The sequence below is a fragment of the Phoca vitulina genome, unplaced genomic scaffold (genome assembly GCF_004348235.1).
Source record: "Phoca vitulina isolate PV1807 unplaced genomic scaffold, GSC_HSeal_1.0 scaffold17, whole genome shotgun sequence".
Taxonomy (NCBI): domain Eukaryota; kingdom Metazoa; phylum Chordata; class Mammalia; order Carnivora; family Phocidae; genus Phoca; species Phoca vitulina.
The window spans coordinates 13180126-13203826 of record NW_022589720.1 but is presented as its reverse complement, the minus strand read 5'-3'; the positions used below and the strand labels follow the sequence as shown (position 1 = coordinate 13203826).

The window sequence follows — 23701 nt, the reverse complement described above, 5'->3', positions numbered from 1 at the left end:
GTCAGCGAGCATTCCACGTGCAAGTGCTCCTTCCTGGCCTTGGTGAGAGCAGTGTCTGCAAGGGCCCAGCAGAAGGGACGGATTCTCAGTTCCGTCCTCCCAGCCATGTCCTCCTGGCCACTTTGCGATTTGGCTAGCTCCCGACTTGGCCAAGATTCACGCTAATGCCTAGCTTTCACGCCCGTTGAGATAACCTATTTGAATGTCAGAAGGTGCGTTTTAAAGCTGTTCCTATTTGCCTTCCTATAGAGTCCTACCCCTGTCCCCTCCATGCCATTCTCCAGGTGCTGTGAGACCTCTGGGTGGGTCCTCCAGAGGACACTGGGACCTGGGGGGCTGGCTACAGCTTTCCCGGGAAGGAGAGCAGGAAATCACACATGATTGGGGGGAAAACTCTCAGGTACATTGTTTTCTTGGCTTTATGTATGTTTAGCCATTTCTTCAGCAAATCCATTTTTATCAGGTTCCTGTATTTTCATCTTTGCCCTCATAGACCAATTTTTTTCAAGGTGCATTTTAGTCTATATTAGTTTAATAGTCAGTATTTTGAGGGGCATTTCCCATTTGCTTAAAGAAGTGAGATCAAATGTGTCCATGGTATCCATATATCATTACAGACATGCTTTTAGAAGCATAAAATGCTTCACTATCATCAAAGACTCTTCTGAAATGTTCTCTAGAGTGCTTTTTGTTCTCTGCAGATTTCCATGTATTTGGGAAGGAAATCTTCCTGTCTGGGAACGAAGGGGGCAGTACCTAAGTGAAACACATTGGGCCTGGTGTGGCCACTTGCATGGTCCAGATAGAAGGAATCTTAGAACCAGGGAAAGAGCAGGAGCCACGCATGGGGCAGCCAGCTGACCGAACCTTTCCAGTGAAAGGTTAAGCAGAAAGCTCACTCTTGCTGTGACCACCCAGGTTCACTGGGTTTCTAGATAAACTGATCTGGCTACTGTGTAACAAGGCAGGTTTCACGGGACAGATTTGGATGCACAGTGTTGTAGCCTTGCATGATTTCACTTCATGGTGCCTGCAGTGGTCATCGATTTTAACAGCGACCATTTACTGGACTCTGCTGGGCACTGGGTATAGTTACTGTCTTACTGAATTCTCCTCCCACCCAGCAAGGGATCATAGCCCCATTTTGCAGGAGGGATACTGATGCTCAGGGCTTTTGAGTCGCTTGCCCCAAGATGCAGAGCTGCCATTCCAACCAGGCTTCTTGTATGTTCTTCCCTCAATAAACTAGACTCTCCTGCAAGGGGAGATTACTACATAAAATGAGGCAAGATTTTATACGGCTTATCCCGTCTGTCTTCTAGGACAAGTTAATTCTCAAATTAAAATACCAGCTGCCTCCCACATAGCTGGATATGTCTGCTGTAGGGAAAGAAGTGAATTTCTTTTTCCCAGTAAAATTTCAGCACCTACCACGGCCTTCACCCACAGCTCCACTCTGCCACCTCGGTATTCCATTTTAGGCATTAATTACCCAAACTGGATGTGCATCGGTCCAAGATGCCAAATGGTCCAGCTTCATCCTATTTCGGGTCCCTTTTGGGCGGGCCCTCTAGACTCAGGGATGGCCCTTTCTCCACAGGTAAGATGTCAAGCAGACTCTTGCGTGTTCTCAGATGGCTCCGCCCCGTGTACTTTGGGATGTGACATCTTGCTTGGTGTTTGGGACATGACATCTTGTCTTTAAGGAGCACTCCGCCACACCCTGGGTGGGGTGGGGCTGACACTGATGGCGGTGCCTTTATGGGAGGAGCACAAGAGGCAGTCGGGAGAGCCCAGATCATCCTGCTTCTCCCCTGGCTCGTGTGCAAAGCCATCGTGCTCTGCAGCTGTTCGGGGCCCCAGGGCCCTCGTATTGGGAGTCCTCCCCCTGGGGCTTCCTGTTAATTTCAGTTGTGGCTCTGCCTGTCTTCCATGGTGCCGGGCGCAATTTGAAGGTATTTTATTTTTCTGATTCTTAGAAACTTAGGAAACCTTTGTTGACTACCACCTGGGTCAAAGAAAAAACCCTACAGTGACAGAATATGTAGTAAACGATGTTGAGAATCCCACACATGAAATACAATCACTGTCTCTCTTTGTGTACACACAAACAGACTTTCTCTCTCTCTCGGATCAACTAATTCCACCCGACTTTTAATAAAAAACAGCTGTCTCTTGCCCTGCCTCTCCCCAGGTCTCGGTCCTGTTTCTCAAAGCAACTATTGTTATCTTTCTGCTTTTCAGGTCTGTTTTTAGGCTTTTCTAAATAATATCCTCAAAATGCCATTCCTTTTTTTTTTCTTTTTGACAATTATAAGCAATTTCTTGAAATTTTTTGAGGTGTAATTGATATATAATGTCAAGCAATTGGTTTCAGGTAATCAACATAAAGATTTGATATTGGTATATAATGTAAAATGATCACCACAGTACGTCTAATTACTGTCTGTCACCAGACTTAGTTACAAGTTTATTTTTTTAAATGCCATTTCTTGACTTAGCTATCAGAGATACTATTTTTTCCCTCCCGCCCCGACCCACATATACACCCTTCCCTCCTCCAACCACTCTAATGATGTCATAATTTGGGGCTCAGTCACTGACTGTGTAAGCATTGTTCATACAGGAGCTAAGGAGAATGCCCCATTTGCAGTTCCTTCCTGGTCTAACTTTATTTTGCTGTTACTCTTAGCATGTTTTTTCTATCTGATCATTTTAACTCTCCAACATTTCTAGAAAACTCCCTTCGATAAAGGGCACACATCAGGCTGACACTTCAGTCTCTCTCCTTTTTACCTTTTCCTTGGAGCCATCCCTGCTGGAGTGCCCACCCACCTGTCCCAGTCTAGTCTCATCCCTGGGCCTACTGTCCTCAGAGGACATCCACACCATCACCTTCTCGCCTGTGGTAGAGCCTCTGTTACTGGATCTATGATGAAAATGGGGTCAGGGGAAAGTTAGCAGCCTGAATGGGGGAGCTCCCATTTTTCCTTGAGAATTTTCATGGTAGCTTAAGATTTTCTTTTTTTTTTTTTAAGATTTTATTTATTTATTTGATGGAGAATGGGAGAGAGAGCAGGAGAGCACAAGCAGGGGGAGCAGCAGAGGGAGAGGGAGAAGCAGGCTCCCCACTGAGCAGGGAGCCCAATGTGGGGCTCAATCTCAGGACCTGAGCTGAAGACAGATGCTTAACCGACTGAGCCAACCAGGCGCCCCAATTGTAGCTTAAGATTTTCTGATGTTAATTTGAGTTCTTCATTTTTTTCTCTGTTACTAGACTCTTTCTCGGTGAACTCTTCATTATCCAGAGAGCACATTCCCTAGCTTTGAGAGAGCACAAAGGAAACCCATGTTTTGAGAACTTGCATGCAGAAAACATCTTGATCCCAACCCTTCCAGTTGATTGCTGGTTTGGCTTGGTTTAGAGTTCTGGGTTGGGAATAATTTCTCCTTAAAGTTTGGAAGCATTGCCTGTCCCCATCTGCTTGCTTGTGTCCAATGTTGCTTTTGAGCAGACGCATGCCTTTCCAAAGCCTCACCTCTTATAGATGATCTAGAGTTGGTCTGGCTTTTGATTTATGATTTCTGGTGTTTAGGTAAGCAGGGAACAGACCATTCTGCTGTGTTATTATTACTCATGCTTTAGGTCTTCCAGGCAAGCTTAAAGCAGTTCTTTTTAGCTTTTGTGCCTTAAGGACCCAGTATTTCCTTGCAGTATAAAAGCTGCATATGACTTTTGTAGTCTGTTCTCTAGGTGGATGGAGTTGAACACAGGGCTTCTATGTGCATCCCAAGGGTATTCACTCAGAAAACAGCATGAGTGCCCCCCCGCCCCCGCCAGAGTTGTTCAGGGAGTCTTTCCTGGCTGGATGCTGTAGGCTTTGCTGAGCTGAACCCTGGGGGGGGCTGGGTGTCAGGCCTGGCACATGGCCTGGCTTTGAGTGAACACAGAAGATCCTAAAAGACGCTGCGCCTAAACCAAACAAAAGGCAGAGAGAATTCATGCCTTGACCTTGTCAGCACAGAGCTCAAAACAAGTATCTTAACCTGCCACAGACAGGAGGTGCTGAGTTGAGAAAGCATCAGTGCGATTTGCATTTTAGATTTGGATTGGAGCTTAATGCTACCTAGGTGCCAATTTCTGCTTGTCAGCTTCCAAAAAGCCACCCTGGCACTTTTGCTTGTGTTTTGCTGGGCTATGTAGCACTGAAAGCAATGTGCATCCAGAGTAACTGATTTCAGCGAAAGAATGAACGGAACGAATCGGAATCATCGAGGACCCTGAGTTCCTGGTTCTTTGGAAGTACTAACCTGTGTTCGGTATTTAAAAGAAGATGCTTCTGTCTGTGATCACGTTGAGCTAGCTCTGACCTAGTAAACCACGTCATTTATTTTGTTAGCCGCTAAAGCCTTTCTAGTTTAATCACCTCATTGTACAGATGAAATAACTGAGTCCCAAGGCTCCACAGTGAGCTGGTGGCAGCATGACCCGTATCAGTGCCTCCTGACCCCTTTTTCTCAAAACTGCATGCCATTGAATGTTGAAAGAGTGAGGATGATGAAACCTAGGAAGCAAAATAATAATGCTCCCAAGTGCGGAAATCACTGACGGTAGTTTGCAGGTCAGCATGGAGGTTATACTCTGTTGATCCAACCACGTCTTTAGGGGGCTTGAGAATCTGGAGCAAGTGATTGACCGACCTCCCCACGATTTGCCAGGACCCTCAAAAGCTCCCAGCAGTGTGCCTCAGGCATTTGCTTCTGACTTCACCTTCCCTTCTTCCCCACCATCAAGTGAGCCAGAGTCTGTTAAAAGTCACTTTTGGCAAAAGGAGACTTTCTCTCGCTCTCTGTAATAATGGCTTGCATTTGACTACCTCTACTTGAAACATCCGACTAACGGCAACACAACTTCTTTCAAATGATGAGGGTAAGTCCATTCTGGAAAACCTTTTGTAAGAAGAATTCTTGTCATGTAAAAATACATTTGCCATTCAAAAGATAAACATTTTTATGTTCCTGAATTACAAATTGATACTTGTGTTTACTAAAACAATAACAAGACCTGTCAAAATAGAGTCACTTTCATAGTTATCAATATCATAGTTAGTTATCAAACACAACTTAAGCGCTTTTGTTGTTGTTGTTATTAATAAAATCTCTAAAAGAGCTGCTGACCTTTTCTCCTCAAGCTCTCCTGTTTGTTCACAAAAAACATGCATGCACTCAGTGTTTTAAAAAACTGAAGGTTTCATGGGAAATAAAAAAACGTAAAATAAAGATCAAAGTTGTCCTTTAGAACAGCATGAGGGGAGGGACGCCTGGGTGGCTCAGTTGGTTAAGCGTCTGCCTTTGGCTCAAGTCCTAATCCCAGGGTCCTGGGATTGAGCCCCGCATGGGGCTCCCTGCTCAGTGGGGAATCTGCTTCTCCCTCTGCCTGCCCCTCCCCCTGCTTGTGTGCTCTCTCTTTCTCTCTCTCTGACAAATAAGTAAATAAGAAAAAAAAAAAAAAAAGAACAGCATGGTTTAGGGAGTATGAAAGGAGATTCCACCATGAGTCAGAAGGCGGTCGCTCGTCTAGGGCTCTGTGGCTCACAAGTGCATAAAACCCAAGTCCATCTTTGTATGCGGAAGAAATGGCCCGTAAGCTGGAGGAGGGACATCATAAGAAACTCTTTCTGCAGTTGAGTTCCTGTACCTTGAATGGGTATATCCTGGGGTGCTGACTGTAGGATGGAAACCTTATTTCATCTACAAATTCATCTTTTTAGGAATACATATTTTCTTGGTCTACCTTTTGAATTTAACTTCCAGATACCTTCTCAGTAAATTCAAAACAACTGCATTGATGTGTATAACATCAAGAAGTTTTAGTGAGACACTTTCAACAGTTTTATTATTGTAGTTTATGAGAAAATGGTATAATAAATTTTCAACTTTTTCTTAAAAATGATATCTAAATAGTTAGAGATATTTAACAACAAAGTTTCATCTTCAGCTCTAGTTTTGTGTGTTAGGATAGATTTTAAAATATAATCCAATGGAAATGGAAAATGATTTAAAATTGCTTTTTTTTTTTAATTCACTAGTATTAGTGAACACTAGCTTTCCTTTATCAAAATGGATACTGATCATTTCCATTAAAATTTTTCACTTTAAATAATATCACTAAATATAGCTGAAAAGCTGACATGTTTGTATATTTTTTTAAGACTTATTTTATTTTAGAGAATGTGAGCACAAGTGGGGGGAGGGGCAGAGGGAGAGAATCTCAAGCAGATGCCGTGCTGAACACAGAGACCGACATGGGGCTGGATCCCACGACCCTGAGATCATGACCTGAACTGAAATCAAGAGTCGGACGCTTAACTGCCTGAGCCCCGCAGATGCCCCCGCGTTTGTGTACTGATGTCATGTATGATTAAAACCCTGGATTCTGTGTATGTGCCAGCTCTCTTCGGTGCTGCCCATGAATCTCTGCTGTGTCGGGGGTTTACCTGCTGCAAACAGGTGCATGTCTTTTGGCTTCTGAGCCCATGGTTGACACGTACCTATGGCATTCAGGAGCATGACTGTTAGCAAAAGAACCAGTCTTGGGCTGTAATCCCTAGAATGTCAGTGCTGATCTTTGGCTTCTAGTTAGAACTCCCAGATGCCTCGTAAGAAGCCCGGGCCCATACTGGGCATTGGTATGGCTTTCATTATAAGTATGTCTGCTGGGCTTGAGGGGGGTACACCTGCTACCCCTCCTCCGGATATGAGGATGTGTGAGTTGGCCAGGGCACCATTCTCTTTGTCCTCTTTGACCTGAGCAGCCACATCATTGCAACAGGCCTTAGGCATAGTGGCATAATAGGATTGCCATAGTGACTTCCAGTAGGTTGTGAGATGCCACATCTTCCCTTAAAGAAATAAAAATTGATCTAAGCAGAGATCCAAGGGCCATTCATGTTATTGGTTGCTCCCCAAAAGGTCTTCAAAAATTGTCAAGAAATTCTGATGCTTCCCATACATTTTTTTTTTCAATGTTGGCAAGTTGTTACTGTTATGATAGTGTGCTTTTGGGAATTCATGATTAATGATTACATTAATTACATGCCTGATTACTTAATTATATTAATTGACTTATTCAGCAAATATCGAATGAGCAACAATGCAAAAAAAATATTGAGTACCTGCTGTCAGCCAGGTAATAATCTAGTGCTGGAGTGTCACCAGCGAGCAGGAGAGGTGGGCCCTTCTCCTATGTAACCTGCAATTTGGTGTCAGGAAGGGCAGACGGTAAACAAATGAACAAGCAAATAAATACACAAGTAGAAATCAAGATGAGTACTATGAACGGAAAAGACTACCCTGGAAGAGCCACGGAGTGGACTAATTGGATTGCAGGCTGCCCAGGAGACGACTTTTCAGCACCATCTTGACTGTGTGTGACCACGGTCCACAGGGTGATGTCTTGAGTCATTCTTGTGCCTTTGCCAGGCTTCTGAAAACAGACACCTTTTGCTGAAGAACTTATGTTCTCCTGGAGCAGAATAGCCAGTTCCTTTTGGGCATGGCAAATTTGAAGTTCTGAGGTCCCCAACTACACGGTTGGGGTTGTTTTTAGAAGATGGGTTATTGACTCACAGAGGGCATCTCTATCATTTGTAGGCACAGTTTCCCTCCCATTCAAGGGTCATCCGATTGAAATGCAAGCTCATGATTAAAATGTAGATCGTGTTCTACTCCAGGCTCATGGTGCTTGCTGACTATGTCTGTGGTTGAACAAAGGTGTTTCCTTTTATTGCTCATGTTTAACATCAAATGTTATAAACACAGACACTGAGTCGCTCACTGAGGGGAGCTTAATGAGAGACTGTCATCTTTCCTTGTTACATATTATTGTATTCTTCTCCCCTGCATTGGGACTGGCTGTCTTGTTTGGAGAGTTACTATGGCCCTGGGAATCTCTGGTGGAATTATCAGGAGAGACTTATGTTTTCCAGTAGAGCTTGGTGAGGGCTGTGCTAAGGGTTTGTCTCCCTTGTTTAATTAGAGAAAGTTGTTAGGGTTGTTTCTACCACTGTGTACTGCCCACGTGTGCACACTGAGGGGACAGGGAATGGACACACCTGTAAAGGTACCACCTTCTAGGTCACCCACGTGAGTTTTTACACTGTGTGTTGGAGGAGGTGGCTTCTAGAACATTACCCATCACTGTTTCTCTTGTTCTTCCTATTTTAACAATTTTTTTTTTTTTTTAAGATTTTATTTATTTATTTGAGAGAGAGAGAATGAGAGAGAGCGAGTACATGAGAGGGGGGAGGGTCAGAGGGAGAAGCAGACTCCCTGCCGAGCAGGGAGCCCGATGCGGGACTCGATCCAGGGACTCCAGGATCATGACCTGAGCCGAAGGCAGTCGCTTAACCAACTGAGCCACCCAGGCGCCCGTTCTTCCTATTTTATAGCTCCCTTTTGGTAAAGAGTGAGAAGCATTAAAAACAAAGAGACATACCCAGAATTTCACTTTTAACAAGTTGGGATGGTTCAGTTCATTATTGCTGTTCAGCTCATTATGGTGGCTCTTGGGCTCTCAAAGTGAGCTTGGGGTGGTTGTCTGCAATGTCCACTTATTTCACTCACTTGCTGTGTTTTATTGATTGATTCTTTCCACATTAAGAAGATATGGAAATGTTCACTGTGTTAGTTGTCTTCTCTTATGGGGGTAAAAAGGGGGTGCCCTAATGATGAAGTATTAAATTCTTATAATAGGCCATTAGGGTCTGATCAAGATTCATTTGTCCAAAAAGGGATTGGTTGGAACTAGGGAGGCAGAGCCCAGGCAGGGGCTTCCAGTGAGGACGGAGAGGAGAGGGTGCAGGAGATGGGCTGGAGAACCAGGCCAACCTACAGAACAGAACCAAGTCTGGGTGGGGGCCACACGGAGACATGGGGCTGAAGTCCAGCTATTTGCGCCCTTGAGTTTTTGGAGTAAAGGAGATGGAGAAACAAAAGGATCAGTTGCACCTGTGGTAATGTCATCAGTCTTAGAACTGCAGAGTGGCTGGATTCCTTTTGGGACCGTGGACAGGTTCAGGTACATTCGGGTGGGCTCTTGAATGGAATGTGGACATGAGCCGATGAGTGGTTGACCTTAACTTAATGGGCATTTGTTATTTTTTTTAAAAAAGTTTATGTATGTATGCATGTATGTAATCTCTACACCCAACATGGGGTTCAAGCTCATGACCCCGAGATCAAGAGTCATATGTTCTTCCAACTGAGCCAGCCAGGCGTCCCCTGAATGGGCATTTAAAAAGCAAGAGCTGATATGACGATTGTTCTTTCAACTCTGCTCTCTAGACCATGATTAAAGTGAGATGCCAAGGGCCTCTATAAATGGCATGTAAATAGAATTTGTGAACAGGAGTCAATAAGACCCAATTCTTTCACTTACAGGCTGCATGGTTTTAAACACATTGCTCCAGCCTACTCTATTTATGAATATATTGCCATATATCTTACTTCATTGGGTTGTTGAGGAGCATAAAACGATATGGAGAAATGACAATATCCAGCACATGGTAGGTTCTCATTACACATCAGTTCAGTTCATTTCTTAGGTGTGACCGTAAAGGTTCACTGAATTCATTAGTGGGTGTCCCACTCACTTAAGAACTATTCTTCTTTGAAGCGTCTTCAGCACCTACCTGCCCTATGCTTGTACCCAGTATATGCATTGATTTATTTATGAAGGAGCTTGATATTTGGATCAACGATGTGGACAGCCTCTATGTTTAGAGTTATGGATTCAGAGAGTGTTTGAATGGGAAACACCTCGAGAGATCTTCCCTTCTTCCCTCTTAACCCTGCGATGCTGCATTGCAGTGCATGACTTTCATCAGATCTCTCTTTTCTTCTTCTAGCTCCTTTCTATAGCCGAATCTGGTAGTTAGTATGTAGCTTGCTGGTAACTCAGCTGGAGTGGGCTGCAGAGATTGACTCACCCACTCTGCTGGAGAGCCTGCTTCTACTGACAGCACTGACCACCTCGAGTAGGGGCAAGGCAAGATGGATTGGCAGATATCATACACTAGGTGGAGCTAAAGTACCCATTGCATTGCCCCTGGGGTGCTCCTTGTTGATTTGCTCATGGCTTTTTTCATTAAAGCCAGAGGAGAACAGGCCTGATTTTACTTTGCCTTGACCTCACATGAATTTGGTTCCACTCCAGCCGTGCCTTTGGCTTCTCCCATTCCCTGGGCTCAAGAACACAGACTCCCTGCTGCTCCACACCACTGTCCTTGTGTTTCATCACCAGGCCTTGCTGACCTGGGCACATTCCTTGAATTCACTGGATTATCACCACCCTTTTCTACTAGAGGCAGCCGGTTTCCCTCCTCCACGGCAGTGTGCTCTTTCTGATGGCTGTGAACCAACTTTTCCCTGCCCATGGGTGCCTTCCAAAATGTCTCATCTCCCTGTAGAAATTCTCTCATCTATTTTTTTTTTCTTCATTTTTCTCTTCTCTCTTGCTTCTAATTCACTTTTTTGGTCATCACAACTAAAGAAATACTTCTCTAGAAGAAAAGGTTTCTCAGGTTTATTTAGTCTTCGATTTGAAATTAATAGAGTCATTACTTACTTCACTTCATGATTACCCTCTTTCTTTCCAAATTATTTAAAACCATACATTTTATTGACTTTTGAGAAACACATCTCCCTCTCTCCAATATATATGCATGTTTAAACAGATCTGAAATTGGGAGATATTTTCATCTTAAAATTCAGAGCATTATGGTTTTTTGGCAGCTTTTTCTTTTTCCCTTAATGGTGCATAGTTTAATTTCATAAAGCATCTTCAGACACTGTTTTTACACAGTCTGTATAAAAGGCCAGGAAAAATGAAAGCCAACTTTAGTTGAGATTCAGAATTTTGTCATGTTAGGGAAGATGGCTGACTCTCAAGAAGATGACAGAACTATCTTCCAGCAAAATGTGATAATCTGGACTTTGAATAATGTTGGATAAATCATTATGCCTTATGAAGCCCTTTTTCTGTGATATGAGGTACTGTAATATTACATAAAGCCAACATACATAAAGGACTCTGTCTAGGCAAAGTCTATGGTTGTATATATTTCAGTAAAGGAAAACAGAACCCGCTTTTTGGATCTCTAGCTAAAAAAAGTTACAAGCAAATACTACAGATTAATTCCCACCTTATAATTATTGGAGGGTTCCAGTGCTTTTGTCCATAGATTTCCTTTCCTTGAAGACAAAGAAATTGTATCTTTGCTGTTGACATCATTTCATTTCATAAGACAAAGTGGGTTATGCTATACCCAGAAGTGAGGGTTAGGGTTTCACACATGGGACACACTAAATATTATCCTTTTTGTTCATAACAAGAGAAGGTTTTTTTTTTTAAAGATTTATTTATTTATTTTAGAGAGGAGGGGGCACAGAGCAAGGGAGAGAGAATCTCCAGCAGACTCCCCACTGAGCACGGAACCTGATGCGGGGCTCAATCTCATGACCCCAAGATCAGACCAGAGCTGAAACCAAGAGTCGGACACTTAACCAACTGCGCCACCCCGGTGCCCCCATAACCAGAGAAGTTTTTTTTCTTTTTAATTTTTTTTTTATTTATTTGACAGAGAGATAATGAGAGCAGGAACACAAGCAGGGAGAATGGGAGAGGGAGAAGCAGGCCTCCCGGAGAGCAGGGAGCCTGATGTGGGGCTCGATCCCAGGACTCTGGGATTATGACCTGAGCCAAAGGCAGACGCGCAACAACTGAGCCACCCAGGTGCCCCAACCAGAGAAGTTTTTTGTTTGTTTTGTAAGTTATCCTTTTATTTGCTTTATGACAAATTTAGCCCATTGAGACATTTAATTTGGCCTTGAACACTCATCATGAAGAAATGGAAAATTTAGTTAGCTTTTCCTTGTCAAATGGATACACAACTAGTAAAACAATTTTTTTTTCTTTTTTAGAGATTTGTAGTTAGTCACGGAGTAGAGCCCACAGAAGGTAGCTCTGATACCTTTGCATCCTTTTCCATCATGTTGTCCACAGAACCTAGGGCCGTCCTGCCCTCCAGCCAGTCTGGCCACTGTGCTGGGACTTTCTCCACTGCCGAGGCTGAGCGGGCACCTCTGGGGTCCTGCATGCATGCGGGTTGCTTGCAGATCCATAAAGGGACTAGGAAAAGCGGTGTTCCTGAATGATCCATGCACAGAAAGCTAAAATGATGGGTTACCTGAGAGTCGTGGAGTGCAGGACTTTCACATGGCGATGAGCAGTGAGTGTGGACTAACTGGACAGTGGCCAGAGCCCATCATTTGATAGGAAATTTTCTATTTAAAATCGTGGACATGATTTAGAGATACCACACCTCTTCTATCTTTTTTTTTTTTTTATATATATAACCATTAGACCCTTAACAATCTTTTAGGCTTTCTCTGGATCTCTAGCTATTGTCCTTACACTCTCCTTGATCTCTGAACATAGGGATTGAGTCATATTTCATAGCTGACCCAGATAGCAGAGTAGAGACCAGTCCTACGAGTAGAACTAGTAAACCATCCCAATGCCAAGTGGGCTATGGCAGTAGGTTATTTGAAAACCAGATGAAAATTTAGAATAGTGTTGCCGAATCAGAGAATAAAAGGCAGAAAGTATAGAAAAAATTAGAAAACAGAAAAAAAGCACTTAGCAAGAAAACAGCAAGGGAAAAAAATGTAGGCAACCTAGAAGTGAATCAGAAATGATGCTATGCAAGCATGGCTAGCAGTCATCCATGGGCCCTAATAATCACAAGCTAAACATGAGTCACCTGGGCAGTATGGGATTTTTTAAAGCAGTCGTCACATTGAGGTGTAGAAATTGGATACAGTTTGCTAAAGGAAAAGGGCACGTACTGATTTGGAACTTTACCTTTCCATAGCAGCTAAACCATATAGTATGTTTTTATAAAAACAAATGGGATATGGGGTGCCTGGGTGACTTAGTCGGTTAAGCATCTGCCTTCGGCTCAGGTCATGATCCCGGGGTCCTGGGATTGAGCCCCGCATCGGGCTCCCTGCTTCTCCCTCTCCCCCTGCCTGCCGTCCCCCTTGCTTGTGCTCTCTTTCTGTCAAATGAATAAATAAAATCTTAAAAACAACAACAACAACAAATGGGGTTATTATTATATAAATACAATTTTATATGTTTGTAAAATTTATATATATATATATACATACACACACACACACACACACATATAGTATGGAATTGTCATTTGCAATGTTTACCTATCATGATATGTCTATGTATATTGTAGTTATCATATATAATGTTTGCTTGCCTTGGTTTCCAAAATCCGGAATATCCTTTATCAGATAGAAATTATATCTGATGTCAGCTAAAAGAAGTACCTGTATCAGACTGGTATTTTAATTTTAAAAAGATGTAGTTTTTTTGTTTTTGTTTTTTCCTGTGAATTAGGTATCGGAAAGCCCATCCATCTATAGAAAGATGTTTCGGATAGCCAGAGACTTAGGGATTAGTGGTGCTTTCTCCATTTTGGGATCCACGGATGTCCTCACAGGTTCCTAGGCTAATTTGGATAAAGGCAAGGGTTGGTGGCCTTTTTTATTGAATCAAAAATTATTTTAAGGAGAAAAAAAGCCTTTATTGGTCAGTTTTGGGGACCCCCCTCCAAGATAAGGTTCAGAAGGCCCCACACTTGGAGATTAATGCTCTGCAGATGCTGCCTTGCAATTCTGTATTCTTCTTCTTTTTTTTAAAGATTTTATTTATTTGACAGACAGAGACACAGCGAGAGAGGGAACACAAGCAGGGGGAGTGGGAGAGGGAGAAGCAGGCTTCCCACGGAGCAGGGAGCCCGGTGCGGGGCTTGATCCCAGGACCCTGGGATCATGACCTGAGCCGAAGGCAGACGCTTAACGACTGAGCCACCCAGGTGCCCTGCGATTCTGTGTTCTTTTGTCTTTGAATGTATGTTTTGTAGGTGAAGTCCGATGGGGACAGTGGAGCAGGCGTTGGGGGTGTGTGGAGCTTCAGCTCGCGCTGAGGGGCTCTTACCATTCCCTGCTGCCACTCGTCAGCCGTCCTGCCCAGCCCCCCCTCCCCACCCAGCTGCTCTGCAGGACTGCCCAGGGTCCTCTGCCCAGGGCAGTGGGCAGGTTGTATCAGTAGGGGGAGGCTTGTGTTCCACGAGGGCCATCTGCCCCTCATGGGGAGGCCTGAGCACAAGGGTGAGGAGGGTCCTCATCAGGCATGTGCCCTGCAGCCTCTGTGGTTGCTGCCCTTGCCCCAGCTGTCAATGCCACAGTGCGTTCAGGGGTGACTGGTCATGGGCATTGCACCCACCCTGGATCCAGGTCCCAAATATGCCCTGCAGTGGAGGTTGAAATATCTTGGGGACCCATTTGCCATACAGGTTGGGGTTATGGACTGGTGGGAAGGGGGTATTGACTTCTCCACCCCCAGCATTTTCACCTTGCAGTGGACCCGGAGAATTATGTACCCCCTGAATGAGGGTGATGTATATCCCCAGACCTCCCGCTTCTTCTTTTTTTTTTTTTTAAAGATTTTATTTATTTATTTGACAGAGAGATAGCGAGAGCAGGAACACAAGCAGGGGGAGTGGGAGACGGAGAAGCAGGCTTCCCGCCGAGCAGGGAGCCCGATGCGGGGCTCGATCCCAGGACCCTGGGATCATGACCTGAGCCAAAGGCAGACGCTTAACAATTGAGCCACCCAGGCGCCCCAGACCTCTCTCTTCACAATCTGTACTTTATCACTCTGCTTCTCATGATTTCTTGGACATCCTGCATTTTGAACACCACCTATCTCTCAATTATTGTTGAACAGCATTCAGGAATCCTCTGATCACCTGTGTATGGCCATCTTTGCCTTAAAATTCCACCATGGGAGATGTGATGACCGCATGTGAATTCTGTGAATGGGCAGACCAGCAAGATCACTCTGGGGCTCGGATCAGGCTGTGCCCTGTGATACTCTTTGGCAGGTTCTAATGGTGTTTAGTCCTGCAACTGAGAACTGTTTCATACCTCAAAGTAATTCTCAGCATAGTCAAGCAGATTGACACTTACACTTAGACTTTAGGAATGTATTAGGTTTCAGCAATGTGTTCAAGAAAATCTATTATTATGTCTTTGTGAATAAGATGGAGTAATATGGACAAAAATGTAGTGGCAGACTGGTCTATCATATTCATAAAGTGCTGATTAATAAATCTAGGTCACTCTGGGAGCAGTCGCTAACGGGGAGTGACAGGACACCAGCACTGATTGATAACTTTGATCAATGTGTGGATGAGGACCAATGACCAGCAGATAGCAAATGGGTGGGTGCTATGAAGCTGGACAAGAGAACAAATAGGATTGATAACACCATTAAGGTCTGTAGGTTTGAATGATGGGCTGTGTCAAATAAGAACATATTTAATAGGACATACTTAGAATCAAAAGTTGCATCTAAAAAATAGAATCTGTGGAGGTTTTAACTGTCTATAAATCCAAAATAAGCTGGCATGCGGATGGGCCTGTTTAAAAAAAAAAGAGGCTGTTCCCAAAGAATTGAAAACTTGTGACCACACAAAATCCTGCACACAATAGCAATTTTATTCACAATTGCTAAAAATAGGAAGCAAACAAGATGTCCTTCAGTAGGTGAATGAAGAAACAGTGGTCCATCATACAACAGAATATTATTCAGTAATGAAAAGAAATGAACTGGGGTGCCTGGGTGGCTCAGTGGGTTAAGTATCTGCCTTTGGCTCAGGTCATGATCCTGGGGTCCTGGGATCGAGCCCCATGTTGGGCTCCCTGCTCAGTGTGGAGTCAGCTTCTCCCTCTCCCTCTGCCCTTCCCCCGGCTCGTGCTCTCTCTCCCTCAAATAAATAAAATCTTAAAAAAAAAAAAGACAAGGTTGTACCGAAGAACTCAGGATCCTGCAGAAATAAGCTCCCACCAGCCAAGATGGGACACTCGGGGATCAGTAGGAATTACATTGCTGTGCACTGAAGTACTTCAAATATGTTCATAACACTAAAGAAAGGAATGAAGAAAACCAGCTTAGTTACCTTTAGAGGATACTAAGGAATGCCTCATTATCTTGACAGCTGGTAAATAAAGAGAAAGAATCAAGTATTAATCCTGTCTCTCCATAAAAACAGACACATAGATCAATGGAACAGAATAGGGAGCCCAGAAATGGACCCTCAACTCTATGGTCAACTCATCTTCGACAAAGCAGCAAAGAATGTCCAATGGAAAAAAGACAGTCTCTTCAACAAATGGTGTTGGGAAAATTGGACAGCCACATGCAGAAGAATGAAACTGGACCATCTCCTTACACCACACACAGAAATAGACTCAAAATGGATGAAAGACCTAAATGTGAGACAGGAATCCATCACAGTCCTTGAGAACATAGGCAGCAACCTCTTCAACCTCAGCAGCAGCAACTTCTTCCTAGAAACATTGCCAAAGGCAAGGGAAGCAAGGGCAAAAAGGAACTATTGGGACTTCATCAAGATAAAAAGCTTTTGCACAGCAAAGGAAACAGTCAACAAAACCAAAAGACAACCAACAGAATGGGAGAAGATATTTGCAAATGACATATCAGATAAAGGGCTAGTATCCAAAATCTATAAAGAACTTATCAAACTCAACACCCAAACAAGAAATAATCCAATCAAGAAATGGGCAGAAGACATGAACAGACATTTCTGCAAAGAAGACATCCAAATGGCCAACAGACACATGAAAAAGTGCTCACCATCGCTCGGCATCAGGGAAATCCAAATCAAAACCTCAGTGAGATACCACCTCACACCAGTCAGAATGGCTAAAATTAACAAGTCAGGAAATGACAGATGTTGGCCGGGATGTGGAGAAAGGGGAACCCTCCTACACTGTTGGTGGGAATGCAAGCTGGTGCAGCCACTCTGGAAAACAGTATGGAGGTTCCTCAAAAAGTTGAAAATAGAGCTACCCTACAACCCAGCAATTGCACTACTGGGTATTTACCCCAAAGATAAAAATGTAGTGATCCGAAGGGGTACGTGCACCCCAATGTTTATAGCAGCAATGTCCCAATAGCCAAACTATGGAAAGAGCCTAGATGTCCATCAACAGATGAATGGATAAAGAAGATGTGGTGTACACACACACACACACACACACACACACACACACAATGGAATATTATGCAGCCATCAAAAAAATGAAATCTTGCCATTTGTAACGATGTGGATGGAACTAGAGGGTATTATGCTAAGCAAAATAAGTCAATCAGAGAAAGACAAGTATCATATGATCTCACTGATATGAGGAATTTGAGAAACAAGATAGAGGACCATAGGGGAAGGGAGGGAAAAATGAAACAAGACGAAATCAGAGAGGGAGACAAACCATAAGAGACTCTTAATCTCAGGAAACAAACTGAGGGTTGCTGGAGTGGAGGTGGGTGGGAGGGATGGGGTGGCTGGGTGATGGACATTGGGGAGTGGCGTGAGCCAAGCTACTCATGCTGTTTGACAAAGTCCAAGTATGGGGGACGATCCTGAAAACAGGAGACTCCACAGCTGGCTCCTGATATTCTCTCTCATTTTGTTTATGGCAATCTTTATAATTGTGGGAATATTTCTGGGGTTTCATGATAAAGTGACTACTCATCTTAGTTACGCCTATCTAAGCAATCATAATGAAACTAATTCCACGAGGCCCCCCAGGCGCCTCAGAAGCGGCAAGATTCTAAGAAAGGAACAGCTCAGGCTGTTCCACAGTTCACTATATTTCCTGCGCTATAGGACAAAATAGCAAGACGGTCACACTCTGTCTAGCACCTTTCTCTTTGCGTATTGTTTTTTAGTTTTAGCGAAAGTCAATAAGCGGAAATCAATAAAGGTCATGTTAATCATTACAAAGGAAGAATAAAAGAAGACTATGTAATCAAAAAAATGATCTAAGATTATCTCAATCAATTGTGAAAAAACATAATCACGTGTTACGAAAGTATGGAAAAACAAAAAAATCCTAACATATAAATAAAGTTCCTCCAAGGCTGTCAGGAGGAGGTGCTTGCAACCTGATCCTGTGTCTGTGTCTCCTCATTCGCTGACGCCATCCTTTCCCTTGAGAGACCCACCCCGGCTGGAGCTGGACTCCGGCAGGGGAGGGTATGTGCTATGGTGAGCACTGTGAACTGTGTAAGACTGATGAATCACAGACCTGTACCCCTGAAATAAATAATACATTATATGTTAATTTAAAAAAAAAGAAAAATAATCCTGCCTCTCTTGTGACATCCATCTCTCAGGGTACCAAACATCGACAGGGGAAGTTTCTCTTGATAGATCTTTAAAGATCTCCCCTCTGTATAGATCTGATCCAGCTCATACCTGAAGCAAGAATGAAGGGCGCTCACTCTTGTGTATCTCCTAAGGAACAGATAGTCAGGTAGTCCTCATCAGCGGCTGCATACAGAAATAGAGACACCAGACGCCCAGACGGTATGTGCCTCCTGACAGAAATGCACACCACCACCTCTCATGTAGTTGGAATTTTGAACCTAAATCCGGTCAAGTCTCTAGATCGAACTACCAGTTTTTATAGTCTGCTCAAGGCATGGAGGAAAATAAACTAAATCACAGGATTCCTTGAAAAAGTCTCAGACTCTGGAAAATTTTACTGGACAAATGAGTCTGTTTCTTCCACAAAGAACTTCAAGCAAGAGGGACAGAGAGAGAGCAGGAGACGTATAAATTAAAAGAAACTCAAAACTCAATCAATTTCAATGTATGACTTCTTCACATCTTATTTCAGTCTGTGTGTGTACGGCACATGTGTGTACAAAAGGTGATTGGGTAAATGTGCGTGCTGATGGGATACCTGATGGCATTAAGGAATTAAAACAATTTTTTAAGGGGAGATAGTGTTTTTATTGTTAGGCTAAAAAGTCCTTTTGGGGAAGATATGTGGCAATATTTGTACATTTTAATTGTCAGTAAATATTACAATATTACGATAATTATATGATATCTGCAATTTGCTTCAAGTAACCTTGGGCAATGGGGATGTCAGGTGGAATGGGTCCATGGATGCAAAATTGTTGCAGCTTCTTTATTATACTTTGGTCTCTCTTGACCTGCTTGAAATTTACTAAAGTAGAAGTTTTCCAGAAATAACTGTAACAACCCAAGCTCTCCCGAATATTAGGCAATTCCTGGAAAATGAAGAAATTAAACTCAAGTGTTCCTAAGATTTTATTTTCAAATCACGATTCTGTACAGCCACATACTTTAAATTGGAACCATGAGATGAATCATCTTAAACAGTGTAAATAATTAAAATACCAAATATGTATAGGTTTTTCTAAGTATGAATGATTAGTATTAGGGATTTGCTTTGCAAACATTTCTGTACTTAAGTCTTAGGGTCGAGGATGCTAACCTACCAAGGTGGCAATCATGGAATCCCATATAATTTCAGCATTCCCTTCCTAAGTGGTTGTTGGGATTGCCTTTTGCACCTGACCAAGGATTCGTGTGTGTGTGTGTGTGTGTGTGTGTGTGTGTGTTGGTAAATAAAGTTTATTGGAACACAACCATACACATTCTTTTATATAGTATCTATGCTGTTTTCACAGTGACAGAGTTAACAGTTGTGGCAGACCATATGACCCACGAAGCTGAAAATATGTTCTAGCTGGCCCTTTGGGGGAAATGTGCTGACCTGGTTGCAAAATATTATTATTCCTTTTTCATTCACTTTAATGTGTTTGGCAATAGACATACAATTTTCCTTTCTTCCAGATGGATTACAAATGATCACAGCATCATTTATTAAATAGTCCAGCCTTTATGATTGAGGATTCTTTTTTTTTTTTTTTTTAAAGATTTTATTTATTTGACAGAGAGAAAGCCAGCCAGAGAGGGAACACAAGCAGGGGGAGTGGGAGAGGGAGAAGCAGGCTTCCCGCGGAGCAGGGTGCCCGATGCGGGGCTCGATCCCAGGACCCTGGGATCCTGACCTGAGCCGAAGGCAGACGCTTAACGACTGAGCCACCCAGGCGCCCCATGATTGAGGATTCTTAATGACCAGTGAGACCCTTAGCCAAAATGCCCCCTGGACCCTTGCCCTGGACCCCTAACTGGAGTTGCTATGGCAGTCAGTGCCCTCTAAGTGAAGTCTTCCAGGAGCCAGGGCTGAGGGTTAAAGTCCTGTCATTACCTGATTTTTCTATTCCTGGAAGATCATAACTTCCATTAAGAAAATAACTAATGACCTTCACTGCTTGGGTTGGTTTTACATGTCTTTATTTTTTTAAAGACATTTAACTGGTCTCCTGGCTAAGTGGACACTTTTAAACTTGAGAGAACTTTCCTAAGGCTTTGCCTGACTCTGCAAAGCAGGTTATTCTAACAAACCATACTAATTTAATATCTGTAGATTTTCTCTGATGCAGTGAATGGAACTGTGAGTTACAACTCATTTATGAGCCTTGAATCACCTTAGAATTATAGCCAACATTTAAAAATATAATAGAATTAAATGGAAAATATCAGAAGGCATTACAAATTATAAGGATAAATAATATTTGGGGGCGCCTGCTATCTCAGTCAGTAGAGTGTACAACTCTTGATTGCAGGGTTTTGAGTTCAAGCCCCTCGTTGGGTATAGAGATTACTTAAAATATCTTTTAAAAAGGGGCGCCTGGGTGGCTCAGTTGGTTGAGCGACTGCCTTCGGCTCAGGTCATGATCCTGGAGTCCCTGGATCGAGTCCCACATCGGGCTCCCTGCTCAGCGGGGAGTCTGCTTCTCCCTCTGACCCTCCCCCCTCTCATGTACTCGCTCTCTCTCATTCTCTCTCTCTCAAATAAATAAATAAAATCTTTAAAAAAAATATCTTTTAAAAAGGGATAAATTGGGGTGCTTGGGGTGGCTCAGTTTGTTAAGCATTCAACTCTTGATTTCAGCTCAGGTCATGATCTTGGGATAGTGAGATCGAGCCCTGTATCGGGCTCCATGCTGAACACAGAGTCTTCTTGAGATTCTCCCTCTCCCTCTGCCCCTGCTCTCTCTCTCTCTCTAAAAAAAAAAAAAAGGATAAATATTATTTTTGAGACTTTGGTTTCATATGTATGTATTTAGATGTACATGAATTTCTTACCGTGGGTCACTATCAAAAATTTTGAAAACTGCCATGTCAGGGTCAGGTGGGGAAAACTGAGCGAGCCTCACACACACACACAACAGCAAGCAGTGATCATAAACTGATAGGAGGAGGTGAGCAAGAAGAAAACAAATACCAGAAAACAGCTTTGGTTAATACAAACATATATAAGCTCAAAGAATAGAGCCAGCAGCAGTCCTGGAGTAGAAGGACAAATTAGTGTTACTAAAAAGCATAGTTGGCATTATGGATTTTCTGGTATGTCTGCTCCTTCCCTCTGTGCTTCTTGTTGACTATGTATTTCCTTTTGGTAGTACAGTGGCTGGCCCAGTGTAGACACCTTCCAAAGAAGTATTTATTGAATGTAAATACTAGTAATTAGACCACCTGTTTCAGAGGATCTGGGGGGAGGAACCTAAGGTCTGGGAATTTGTATTTTAACAAGCTTTCCAGGCAGCAGCCTGTGGCTGTGGCAGACCAGTATTTAAGAAACACGGACTTATTCTACCTGCACATTCTCCTGACCCAGGTCACACACACAGCTAACATTAGAACCAGAGCTGGAACCTGGGTTGCCCTCCTTCTGCTGGAGGACTTTACCCATAACTTCACCAGCATCTCGCATTGACCACTTCTCACCAAACACATTGCACAACCTTCTAATAAATCCTGAACTCCATGCTTTCTCACTGTCCCACCTCATCCTCTCATTTGCACTCAGGCGTTTTCCTAAATCGCCCATCATTCCATTTTCCTACCCTATACCTTTGGCTTTCTCTTTATTGCTGGTAACATTGAGACCAAATGCCCTAGCATATCATTCAGGGCCTGCCACAGTGTGCCCCCAGGCTGTCCCCTCAATATCTTCTCTCTCTGCCAGTCTCCCAAATCTCTCCTATATCCATCTCCTGCTGGGGGACCCCAGAACACTCGGCATGCCCCAAGCACACCTTCCCCTTCCCTGACTCTGATCTTCTGTATATGTTGTATCCTCCAAGTGGAACAGCCTCTGTTTTCCTCTGAATTACATCCATCCTGCCAGGCCAAGTTCAAGGGCCATGTCTATAAAATCTTTCCTCAGTGAGTTAATCATCCCTCCTTCTTTGCTTCTCTTTGTTCTTCGCTCATGTTTTTTTCTTTTTTTGTCTTTTTTTAAAATTTTATTATGTTATGTTAATCACCATACATTACATCATTAGTTTTTGATGTAGTGTTCCATGATTCATTGTTTGTGCATAACACCCAGTGCTCCATTCAGTTCATGCCCTCTTTAATACCCGTCACCAGGCTAACCCATCCCCCCACCCCCCTCCCCTCTGGAACCCTCACTTTATTTCTCAGAGTCCATAGTCTCTCATGGTTCGTCTCCCCCTCCGATTCCCCCCTTCATTTTTCCCTTCCTGCTATCTTCTTCTTCTTTTTTTTAACATATAATGTATTATTTGTTTCAGAGGTACAGGTCTGTGATTCACAATGATACAAATGTAGTCTTACACAATTCACAGCGCTCACCATAGCACAAAGCCTCCCCAATGTCTATCACCCAGGCACCCCATCCCTCCCACCCCCACCATTCCAGCAACCCTCAGTTTGTTTCCTGAGATTAAGAATTCCTCATGTCAGTGAGGTCATATGATAGATGTCTTTCTCTGATTGACTTATTTCGCTCAGCATAATACCCTCCAGTTCCATCCACGTCGTTGCAAATGGCAAGATCTCATTCCTTTTGATGGCTGCATAATATTCCATTGTGTATATATACCACCTCTTCTTTATCCATTCATCTGTCGATGGACATCTTGGCTCTTTCCACAGTTTGGCTGTTGTGGACATTGCTGCTATAAACATCGGGTGCACATGCCCCTTCGGATCCCTACATTTGTATCTTTGGGGTAAATACCCAGTAGTGCCCCTGCTGGGTGGCATGGTTCTTTGCTCATGTTTTATTAGAGTACCTAAGACTCATTGTCTTGATTTTGTTAGCTTGGCCTGTGTTCCTCTCTGATGAGGAAGTAAGTTCCTGGAAGACAGGATTCTTTCTTTGTAGTTTGTGTTTCTCTCTCTAAAGCTTACAGTGCCTTGCAGCTAGTATTCAATGACATATATGTTAAGTTAGTGTCGCTGTGATTTTGATTACATCAAAATTAATATTAATTGGCACTTTGGCCAATTAACCTATATAGAACAGGCTTCACCCTCTATACAAAGCCTCAGAGCTTGCGACTTAATCAGCCATTCCATTTCTTTATCAGCCCAATTTTAAAAAAGTACCGCACTGTTTGTGTGCTGTTCATGATAAAGAATTCTTTGTTTCCCTCTGGAGAGGAAGGGGCCAGATAGACCAAAGAATAGTGACCTTAAAGACAAGAGGCTAGCACCTTGGATTCCTTAATTGCTATTTTCGAGAGATTGGAGGGAGGGGGTACTAGTTAAATAAGCAAATGTGGCATAAAAGCAGCACATAGAGAGCAGCGAGTAAAGGGCGTCTGCAGCAGCTCCTC

General features: G+C 43.2%; 1 protein-coding gene across 1 annotated transcript in view; it reads left to right on the top strand.

Annotated features, from left to right (window-relative positions):
• The window catches only part of RETREG1 (reticulophagy regulator 1), a 127042-nt gene that overhangs the window by 10454 nt on the left and 92887 nt on the right, over positions 1 to 23701 (top strand). The gene's annotated exons all lie outside the window — the stretch shown is intronic.